This window comes from Nicotiana tomentosiformis, chromosome 5 (assembly GCF_000390325.3).
Source record: "Nicotiana tomentosiformis chromosome 5, ASM39032v3, whole genome shotgun sequence".
NCBI classification, from domain to species: Eukaryota; Viridiplantae; Streptophyta; class Magnoliopsida; order Solanales; family Solanaceae; genus Nicotiana; species Nicotiana tomentosiformis.
Window position 1 is genome coordinate 111527602 of NC_090816.1, and position 10473 is coordinate 111538074.

General features: G+C 33.5%; 1 non-coding gene across 1 annotated transcript; it reads right to left on the bottom strand.

Annotated features, from left to right (window-relative positions):
* Positions 1–4282: 4282 nt before the first annotated feature.
* TRNAK-CUU (transfer RNA lysine (anticodon CUU)) lies at positions 4283–4355 on the bottom strand. Its single transcript has one exon. It is a non-coding gene; the product is annotated as a tRNA-Lys (tRNA).
* Between the last annotated feature and the right edge of the window lie 6118 nt (positions 4356–10473).

The following is a 10473-nucleotide window of genomic DNA, read 5'->3' on the forward strand; positions in this document are numbered from 1 at the left end:
CAATAATCTAAGGATGAAGGAACTAAACATTCTGAAAGGTATGCTAAAAGTTGTAAAATCAGTTAAGCAATGCAACAATACTTAACAACAGAACAAGTATATCCAAAACATATGGTCACGCCATGTAATTATAATGTTTAACTTTTCGGGTATATTAAAGTCATATTTCTTTAGATTAAGATACATTTATAACGGAAAAATAGAGATATAGTCATTCATACCTTCCATGACATTAACTTTTTGTTGTATTGCACGTTATTCTATGTCAGTTATTTCAAAGTGCATACATGTGCATGATTCTTAATTTCTTATGCATGGTAATTAATGAAATTTTCTCATTAAGACAGTATCAAATATCAGGTAAAGTTGGATTGAATAATTAACTCAAATCTTTAATCACTTCTCTTCTAAGTGTATCAACTAAAGCTTTTTAGATTTTTTTAAAAAAGTAAGCTTTCATGCGACAAAAACTAATAATTTGAATTGTGTCATCTAAAAAGTTATAGAGATATAAACTCAAAGCAAATTTAAACTACAAAAGAGAAATCTGAATTATTGAAGAAATCACGATTCGGGCGGAAACCTAAATATTTGGGCAGGCAAATAATTATAAAATATCCTTTTAGACTTGTTCAATGAAAAGTTTTAAATACATCTATATTGGATGGAAGAGTATTCTATATGAAAAATAAAATGTGTGATTATAATAATATAGCTATTTTTACAATTCCATAGCCGAAGTTAACCCCAAGCATGAAAATCATAGTTACACCTACACAAAGACAACACAATAACCATTTAGAAAAGAACATAACAATGATAAAATAGACAAAAGTAAAAATACATAAAGCAAAGAAGCCAGAAAGAAACCAGAATATTACAAATAAATTCTATTTTTCTACGTTGATCTCCACAGATTTAAGAATTCCTTTTTGCATTTTTTTTCTTATTAAAGACAAAAACTTTATAATGACGTAAAATATTAGTTCCTTAATATACCTTAATTTCTCCAAAAGGAACAAAAATACTTGTGAATTTTGTATTCCAACATCTCAAGAATGTGTGCCGCTTGACGCCCATAGGTCTATCTGCACTATTGAAAAGGGTAACACCTAAAAACTAAATAATAGTATCTTCTTATGATCCATGTTATTTTTAATGAGAAGTTGCATAGATGTAGGACCTATTCTAACTGGGGCATTTACATCTATACCCGTTTTTTGAGTCACGTTTTAACTTATACCCGCTTTGTAAAAAAAATTGCAAGCGTACCCACTTTTTGTATAACTTTAGTCAGATAGGCCTGAAGTAACAAAATTTTTTGCCTGAAGTGTAGCAAAACTTCAGATATTTTTGCATGAAGTTTGGCCTGACTTGCAAAGGCAATCACACAAACTTCAGTTCATAGCGCAAATGGCAAACTTCAGTTCAATAAACAACATCATGTGTTGCTGAACTTAAGCATTCTAGTAGCTGAAGTTGTGTTCTGTATTTGTTGAACTTCAACATGTTTTAGCTGAAGCTTTGTCATGTATTTGTTGAACTTCAGCATGTTTTAATTGAAGTTTTGTTCTATATTTGCTGAACTTCAGTATGTTTTAGCTGAAGTTTTGTTATGTTTGTGATGAACTTCAGGGCTGGAGTTTGTTTTGTATTTGCTAAACTTCAGCATTTTAGGAGCTGAAGTTTTTGTTTATATTTGCTGAACTTCAGCATTCTTAGAGCTGAAGTTCTAAAACAACAAGGACAAGTTATCATTAAAATAACTACTATTTATTATATATTTTAGTCTTAGAATAATGGAATTATCAGAAAATTTGAAAAGCAATACTCATATAAAACAAGACCATTAGTAAAAGCACAGGGAATCAACTTAAAAGCACAGGGAATCAACTCGTGCTTTCGTGTTTCAGTAGCAATTAAAATTAGAATTCTTCAGCATTCAGAAAACGAAGGAGGAGCTAAAATTGTTTAAACAGTGGGTACAAGTTAAAACTTTAAAAAAAAATAGGTATATGTTAAATGAAGGCGACCAAATAGGGCGCCCCGTACAATTTTTACTATTCTAACTTATTATTTTTTTACCATTCTCAAACTCGGGGGTAGTTTGATGTAGGGTGATTAGTAGTTCCAAAATCATTAAATTCCCAAAGAATTATACCCAATATCAACTTTGTAGGGTCCACCATTGGGTGATTTACAATTATATTTTTAAATTATATAAATATTTAAGGGTATTAAAGTCGATCAATATTACAAGAATATTTTAATTATTTAACATTTAACATAAAATATTCGTGCTTTTATAATAGCTAGTCTCTATGCTCGTGCGTTGTACGAATACTTTATGTCGAATGTAATACGCATATAAAAAATAATAAACTTTCAAATACATAAATATTAATTATAAAGTTACTGACATCACAAGTTATACATTAAAGTTGTAAAACCAATCTAAGTATGCAACATAATTAATAATTTTTGTTATGCAATAATTTCTTTAGTTAACCTTAATGGCTCAGGTATATGAATGTAATATCTCAAGAAAAATATTAATGACAGAGAAAAAAAAAAAGACAGAGTCTTCCATGGCATTACTTTTTGAGAAGGTATCCTAATAACTTCAATTAAATCTCTTTTTTTCATTCTCAACCTTATATTGTTGTGGGTATATGAGCATGTCATTTGAGACTCAACACCGGCCTTTTCAAATATCCTTGTTGAGTTGCATATTATCGTGTGTCAATTATCACAAAAGTTTATTTCTAATAAATTCTTAACCACACATATATTTAAAAATATTTATTTGATTGTAAAAGGATATAAAATTACACAAGAAATTACAGAAGTATACTTCCTCGTGCCTGAAATGGTTCACTCAATTTTATTTTTGTCAGAAAGAACGAGAGAGTCATCATGTATATCTCAACAGCTTGCAGAAAGATATTAATATAAAAATATATAACTTCACTACTAATTATTTTGCTTTACAATCACCTTGTCCTATAAAGAGAATTTTATCTTCGGGATACATATTTTAACTAGACCACTTTTAAAAAATAGTGAAAATTACAATTACTTATTTATGCTAACAAGAACGATAAAATAACGTGGATGGAGTAAGTTTGTGTGTTTTAGGTTGCTTAATCCAAATTTCCTTCGAAATTCGACTTGAGCAGCTTAGCCTCAGCTCATGTACAATAGTTTTTCTTATATCAATATTTGACTTGGAATCAATAATTTGTTAGAAATTTACATCATAAGGCAATCTAAGCAACAAAAAAAAATTGTTTGTAGGCTTGTTAAGCTATGTTTCCCAAAAGAATTTGACCCAAAATAATCTTCTTGATGTATGTGTAGTTTAAATTGGAAAAGAGTTCCAGTCTTAGATGATTTACAATTATATTATTAAATTATACAAATATTTAAGATTATAAAAGTCAATCAATATTCGAGAGATATTTTAATCGTTTAACATTTGGCATAAATTATTGGTGCTTTTACAATAATATAGATAAATATAGGTATAGATTTATATATATACACACATGTAAAAAATAATGTCATTTTTTTTGTGGTACTTGTTATTGATAGTGTTGTATATTTACAAGACATAAAACCTTCAAGTTCACAATAAACATCTAATATTATTATTTGTATTGGTAAGATTAATTCAAGTTAATAAGATGTTAGTTAGGTGTTTGCGATATATAACCTTGGATCTTGTTATGAAAATTTTTATTTACTAGTTTAATTCAAAGTTCTAAAATACTTTTATCGTTAAAAAGTAGGTAATCGTTCTTTCTTTTTATAAAGATTTTGTACTTTTTTCTACAAACTTCAACATTTTCTAAGACAAAAATAAAATATTAAATTTCTAATGAAAACTTTGGGGGTGTAAAGCAAAGCTAAGTGATGCATGGAAAACGTAAATTGTTTTAACCATTGAGCCGAGAGTCTTTCAAAAATAACCTCTCTACTCCCTTCGGGTAGGGGTAAAGTCTACGTACACACTACCCTCCCCACACCCACTAGTAGAATTTTACTGGGTTGTTGTTGTAGAATATTATAACATTACGACAATTTAATGTCATCAAAACGTATTAATTACTTGAACTTAATTAATTAGTGGATAAACTTGGAATAATAGTTTCAAAGGAAATGTGAAAAATAGAAATATCAGATGAGGTCAGAGTAATGTTCTAAATTTACATAGGAGTCAAAACATTTTAAATGGAGGGGAAAAAGAGAAATAAAATAAAATTTCTCTTTTTAAAAATATCGCCCACCGTGGGGCTCGAACCCTCGACCACAATATTAAGAGCCTTGCGCTCTACCAACTAAGCTAGACGGGCTCTGACGTTACAGTAATTATTCTTTCAGTATTAATTATTTTACTTTTTTCTGCCTTGTCATTATAAAGTACAATATACATTCCCTAATCCAAGGTGTGTATGGCTTTTTGTTTTTATTTTATTAAGTAAGACTCAAAGTTGGACATTTGTACCGTAGACTTCCATTAATACATACCACTGAGTTAAATGCTCATTGATATGTGTATTAGTTTGAAAGTAGTATGTGAAAGTGCATTGGCGGACCCAGTATTTTGTGCAAGCGGGTTCAATCTTAGAAGTACATAACTTTAGTCGTAAAATAATAGTTTTCAAGTGGGTTCAAATAAAATATTTATACAAAATTTACGCAGCTTTAATCCTAATTTATATATATACACAATATTATTTTTTGATGAAGCGGGTTCAGTTGAATCCGCTTGCCACTACGTGCGTCCGCAACTGTGAAAGTGTTATATATGCTTCTTGTGGGGATTATTTAGCCTAATTTTGAGTGTCAGCGGAAGTATCTAAACTCATCACCATATTGCATGACTTTCGAGTTCATAGTATTTGAAGTTTGAAGCAACTCTAATTGGGACCATTTTTTTTCCAAACTTTGGAGTTAGAAAAAAACAACTTTAATATTGAATGTTTTAATACGTAGATATTTCCGTGAGACCTATAGGTCATGGGTTCGAGCCGTGAAATCAACCGATGATGCTTGCATTAGGGTAGACTGCCTACATCACATCCCATAGGGTGCGACCCTTCTCTAGACCTTGTATGAATGCGGAATGCTTTATACATTGATAATGTAAGAATTGACGACATTAGAAGGACAATGCTGAATGTCTCTTTTAGTTAAATCAGAGTATGTTGTGCTCTTTTTACCCAAATATAATGATAAAAAACACTTCAATATGCTATACAACTTTCTACATATAGAAGTTTAAAAATCATATCTTCTGAAAAATGTATACTCTACTTCAGGTAACATTTAAGTCTAGATGAAGAGGAGACGATCTTTTCCAAAGTGAAATTTTGATGAGGAAAAAATAGTCCTTAAACAACAGTTATATTTCCAAGGAAAGACATCCATATAATTCACAGGTTTGGGACAAGAATACTGCACAATCTGCTATTGACAATGCCCACATATGTACTCTATTAGTCTAAGCAATTTGTGGCACAACTTTCAATTCCTCAGTGGTTGTTGAGAAGGCCAACAAGGATAATGAAGGGGAAAATTATGTAGTAGTAATAAATAAGAGAAGATACATGTGCGGCTGCAACGTCCAATGCAGGTGGTAGTGATAGACTCAGCCTGTTCAGTTACAACAATGTATCGGTGGAAAAAGACATGATATATACTATCAATAAAATAATGGGTCATGGTACGTGGAACATAGATGTAAGGACAAGTGGCGTTCTTAATTAGATGAGTTAAAGAATGCGAAAAATGCATGGAAGGAACACCCACGGGGATACACTGAGGAAAAAATCGGACCTGACAGTTGTAAAAGGAAAAACAAGAACGAAATGAATAAAGGTTGTGAAGAAGGGAAGATACACGAACCTATCATAAATAAGGTAGGGAAATCAGTGCAGCTACAAAGAAATCTTTAATCATAAATATTTTCGTTACGGTTATATATGGTAACGGGCAATCAAGTCAATTAATACCATTAGTGAGCCCAAACTAAGTAAGGGAACAATTTTAATTGTATGCTCCTATATAAGGACTGGAATCTCATTTGTAATGGCAAGAAACAATTATTACTGAAATTTATACAGTTTTTCTTTGCTTTATTCTCAAAGTTCTAAGACGTAATTTTGGGAGTGATTATCAATTCATTTCATATTTTCTTTATCTATTATTTCCATTCCTTAATCTATTTTTTCAAATTGTTGGGAAAGTGAAATAAATCTTGGTTATCAGTAACCCAATTTCTTCTAGATATTGACTTTGAATGAGAAATCTATTTTTGGGTTAAACAAATTTGTTCCGTTACCGAGAATTTGATAATCTATTCACTTTTCAATCTTTAACAATCAAATATATCAACTGTTAAAGACAACAACCAGCTGAACCAACATGTGCAACTCTACCACACCACACACCTACGGGATTCCCTCAACAATCCCGAGGAAGTTCGCCTGAAAGGTTCACTTCACGTGCTGATAATCAGCAGGGAAACGACCAAACCATTGAGAAATATGCTCTAAAGCAATTGATTGCGGAATACGTGAACAATGCTCCTCCACCAGTTAATACAACGACTTTGGAGAACCCGCGTTCAGGACTTGATAATTCTGGAAGTGGAGAAAATCCTAATGAATCTCGTGATGGAGGGTCAGGTACTCCAAATAATTCTAATTTACAAAGTTTAGTGCTAACTTTGCAGAAACAGTTGAAGGAACAGAACGATCGTATAGAGCAGATACCGGGCATACAACCCGTAATCAAATGGGTGAATATTGATAAGTATTCACAACAACCCTAAAAGCCAAGTACGACACCTCTACCAATTCCCAAAAAATTTAAAATGCATGATATTCCCAAATATGATGGAACAACTGACCCTTGAGATCACGTAACTACGTTCACTATTGGCGTGAAACGCAATGACTTAACCAAACAGGAAATCGAATCGGTTTTGGTTAAAAAGTTTGGTGAAACACTCACAAAAGGAGCGTTAACGTGGTATTCTCTTTTACCCGAAAATTCTATGATTCTTTTGCTGAGCTTGAAGTTTCATTTATAAAGGCACATTCGAGAGCTCAAAAAGTTGAAAAAAAGATAGAAGACATCTTTAAGGTTAAACAAGGGAGTACAAAATTGCTCAGGGAATTCGTAGATAGATTCCAGTGGGAGAGGATGATGTTACCTTGAGTACCTGATAACTGGGCGGCTATGGCATTCGCGAGCAACTTGAACGAGAAAAGTTTAGAAGCTACGAGTAGACTGAAAGAAAGTTTACGAGAATTTCCAGCAACAACTTGGAACGATGTGTATAACAAGTACAGTACGAAGTTGCGGATAGAAGAAGATACTGTCGCACAACCAAGGGACGATGAGAGGCCAAGATCGAGACGTTCAGAATCAGAAAAAAGGTCTGGTAAAAATAGGTACGATCCGTACATGGGACCTGCAGGGCGAGACCCTCGATCTAAACATGAGAGTGCACGATTCGATTCAAGAACAAGGCAAAAAGACACGAGTTCTTCATCTAGGTTAAAAAAAAGGAATGAGATGCCCGAAGCAAGGCTGTTTTAAGAGGTATGGGGGATAAGGTGCGATGTCCTAAAGAAATGAGATCAGATCCAAGCAGAAGAAATCCAGATTTCTGTTGCGAATTTCATAATGATCATGGTCATAGAACAACAGATTGTAGGCTTCTGCAAGGAGAGGTCGAGCATTTGTTGAAGTAGGGTTATCTTACTGTTCTGTTAAGTGAGAAAGGAAGACAATCATATATGAAGAACAGACAAGAGCCCCCAAAACCTTCATCACCAAAAAGAATAGTCAATGTAATAACTAGAGGAGATGAGGTCAATGGAGTGACATATACAGCCACAAAAAAGACATTAAAAGTAACGGTCACTCACGAAAAGCGAGTTAGCCAAGTCTTGGATGGCGACAATATAACATTCAACAATGAGAATGCGGGCAGCTTGATGATTTCTCACAACGATGCACTGGTAATATCTTTACTTGAACATGATACTAATGTAAACCGAGTTTTGATTGATCCAGGTTGCTCAATGAACATCATTTTACTGAGGGTGGTGAATGAAATGCAAGCTAATGATAAGGTTTGACAATTCAAGCGTTATTACAAAAGGGGAAGTTGTACTTACTGCATTTGCAGAAGGGGTCGTCAAGGATATATAGTTCCAGGTGGTAGACACAGACGGCCTATAATATAATTCTAGGAAGACCGTGGATTCATGATATGGATGCTGTCCCTTCCACATTGCATCAAGTTATCAAATTTCCTTCACAGTGGGGAATCTGTAAAATTCGTGGAGATCAACAAGCTTCAAGAAGTATTAACTCAGTGGTGATCGCAAGCACGGTAGCCAATAATGTCGACATGACATAACAATTACATAATTCGGTTGAGGACAAAACCTAAACTGAAGACATACAAGGACAGACTAATGTTGATTCGAGACCCGATGTTATTCAAGAGCCTGGAGAAAATGAAAATATTAAAACAACTATTGAGGAGCTCGAAGCTATAATATTATTTGTCCACTAGCCAGACAGAAAAGTCTACATCAGATACCTTTGAGATTCTCCGCAAGTACAACATGAAGTTAAACCCGAAAAAATGTGCTTTTGGATGGCGTTACGTAAGTTTTTGGGTTTTCTTATTTCTAACAGAGGTTTTGAAGTGAATCCCGCACATATCAAAGCTATTGAGGAGATACCAGATATACTCACGAGAAAGAAAAAAGTGCAGAGATTAACAGGCGGGATAACAGCTCTGGGGAGGTTTATATCAAAGTTATCAAAAAAAAGTTTTAAATTCTTTTCAGTGCTGGAGAGGCAAATCAGTTTGAATGGACTGACGAGTGCCGGCAATCTCTCTAGGACCTAAAGTCGTATCTATCAAACCCATCTCTGTTGGCCAAACCAAAAGATGGTGAAAGATTTCTCATTTACCTTGCTGTGTCAGAAGTAGCGGTAAGTGCGGTTGGTACGAGAAGATAAAGGTAAACAATCCCCAATTTATTTTGTTAGTAAGACTTTACTAGATGCTGAGACACGGTATCCACACCTAGAAAAGCTCGCGTTAGCGTTAGTTATGGCATCTAGGAAGTTATGACCTTACTTTCAATGTCATCCTAATTCTGTTATAACTGCTTTCCCCTTGAGAAACATACTGCATAAACAAGAATTATCAGGTAGACTAGCTAAATGGGAAATAGAACTCAGTGAGTATGATATCATATATCAGCCTAGAACTGCAATAAAATCGTAGGTGTTAGCAGATTTTGTAGCGAATTTTAGCATGAATTTAGTTCCTGAGATAGAGAAAGAATTACATATGTTTACCGGAGCTAATCCGAGGAGTTGGACTCTGTTTACTGACGGTTCCTCAAATGTTAAAGGAGCAGGTTTAGGAATTGTTCTAATTTCACCCTCAGGTGAAGTCATAAGACAAGCAATAAAATATTATCCAATCACTAATAATGAGGCAGAGTATGAAGCTGTGATTGCAGGCTTGGAATTGGCACGAGAACTTGGTATCGAACAAATTGTGATCAAAAGTTGTTACACCCTGCAGTATTATGTTAATGTTACACCCTGCAGTATTACTTCAATGTTATACCCCGTAGTATTATATCGATATTACACTCCGCAGTATTACGTCGATGTTACATCCCGCAGTATTACGTCGATGTTACATCCCGTACTTTTGTACGTTGTGTTTGTCTTAAGATAATTATATAAGTTCAAGAACAAGATTATTTTTGGAGGTTAAAAGTATTATGTTATTTCAAATAAGTGATGAGTAAGAGTCGTGAAGGTCAGAGGGTAAACGAGTTAAAGAAAATGAGGTTGGTCGAAGTTTGACATTTTGGGATAAAATACGATCCAAGCTATAATACCCCATATTTATGGACTAGTGCTATACCACATTGCCTTGATAGTAAGGTTTATGAATTTTATTAGTCTTTAAGTGAAATGAGATTAAGAAATTAATTATGTGGGTAATTAATTAAATGCAAGGATGTAATTAGGGATTAGTAAGACAAGTGTCCCAAATAGGGGACAATTATGGAGTCCATGTGGGACTACTCAAATCTCCATCTTATGACTCATGTTCCATGGATAGGTATATCTTGGTGGCTGCTCCATGGCAAAGCTTTTTTTTCTTATTAAATGATTATTATATGGGCACCCACAACCCACTAAGTATTAGCAAATTTCAAAGTTTCATTTTCAGTATATGTATATTATTAACAAACATCACCACCTAGGCTTAAAAAGCACAAAAATGTGAGAGATTGAGAGACAACTTTGGGATTTTATTTTCAAAAATTTTCTATCTTTTGATGGGGCAAAACATGGGCAGCAAAATCATAATACATAATTTATCCCTCCATCTTCCATAGATTAGCTTGT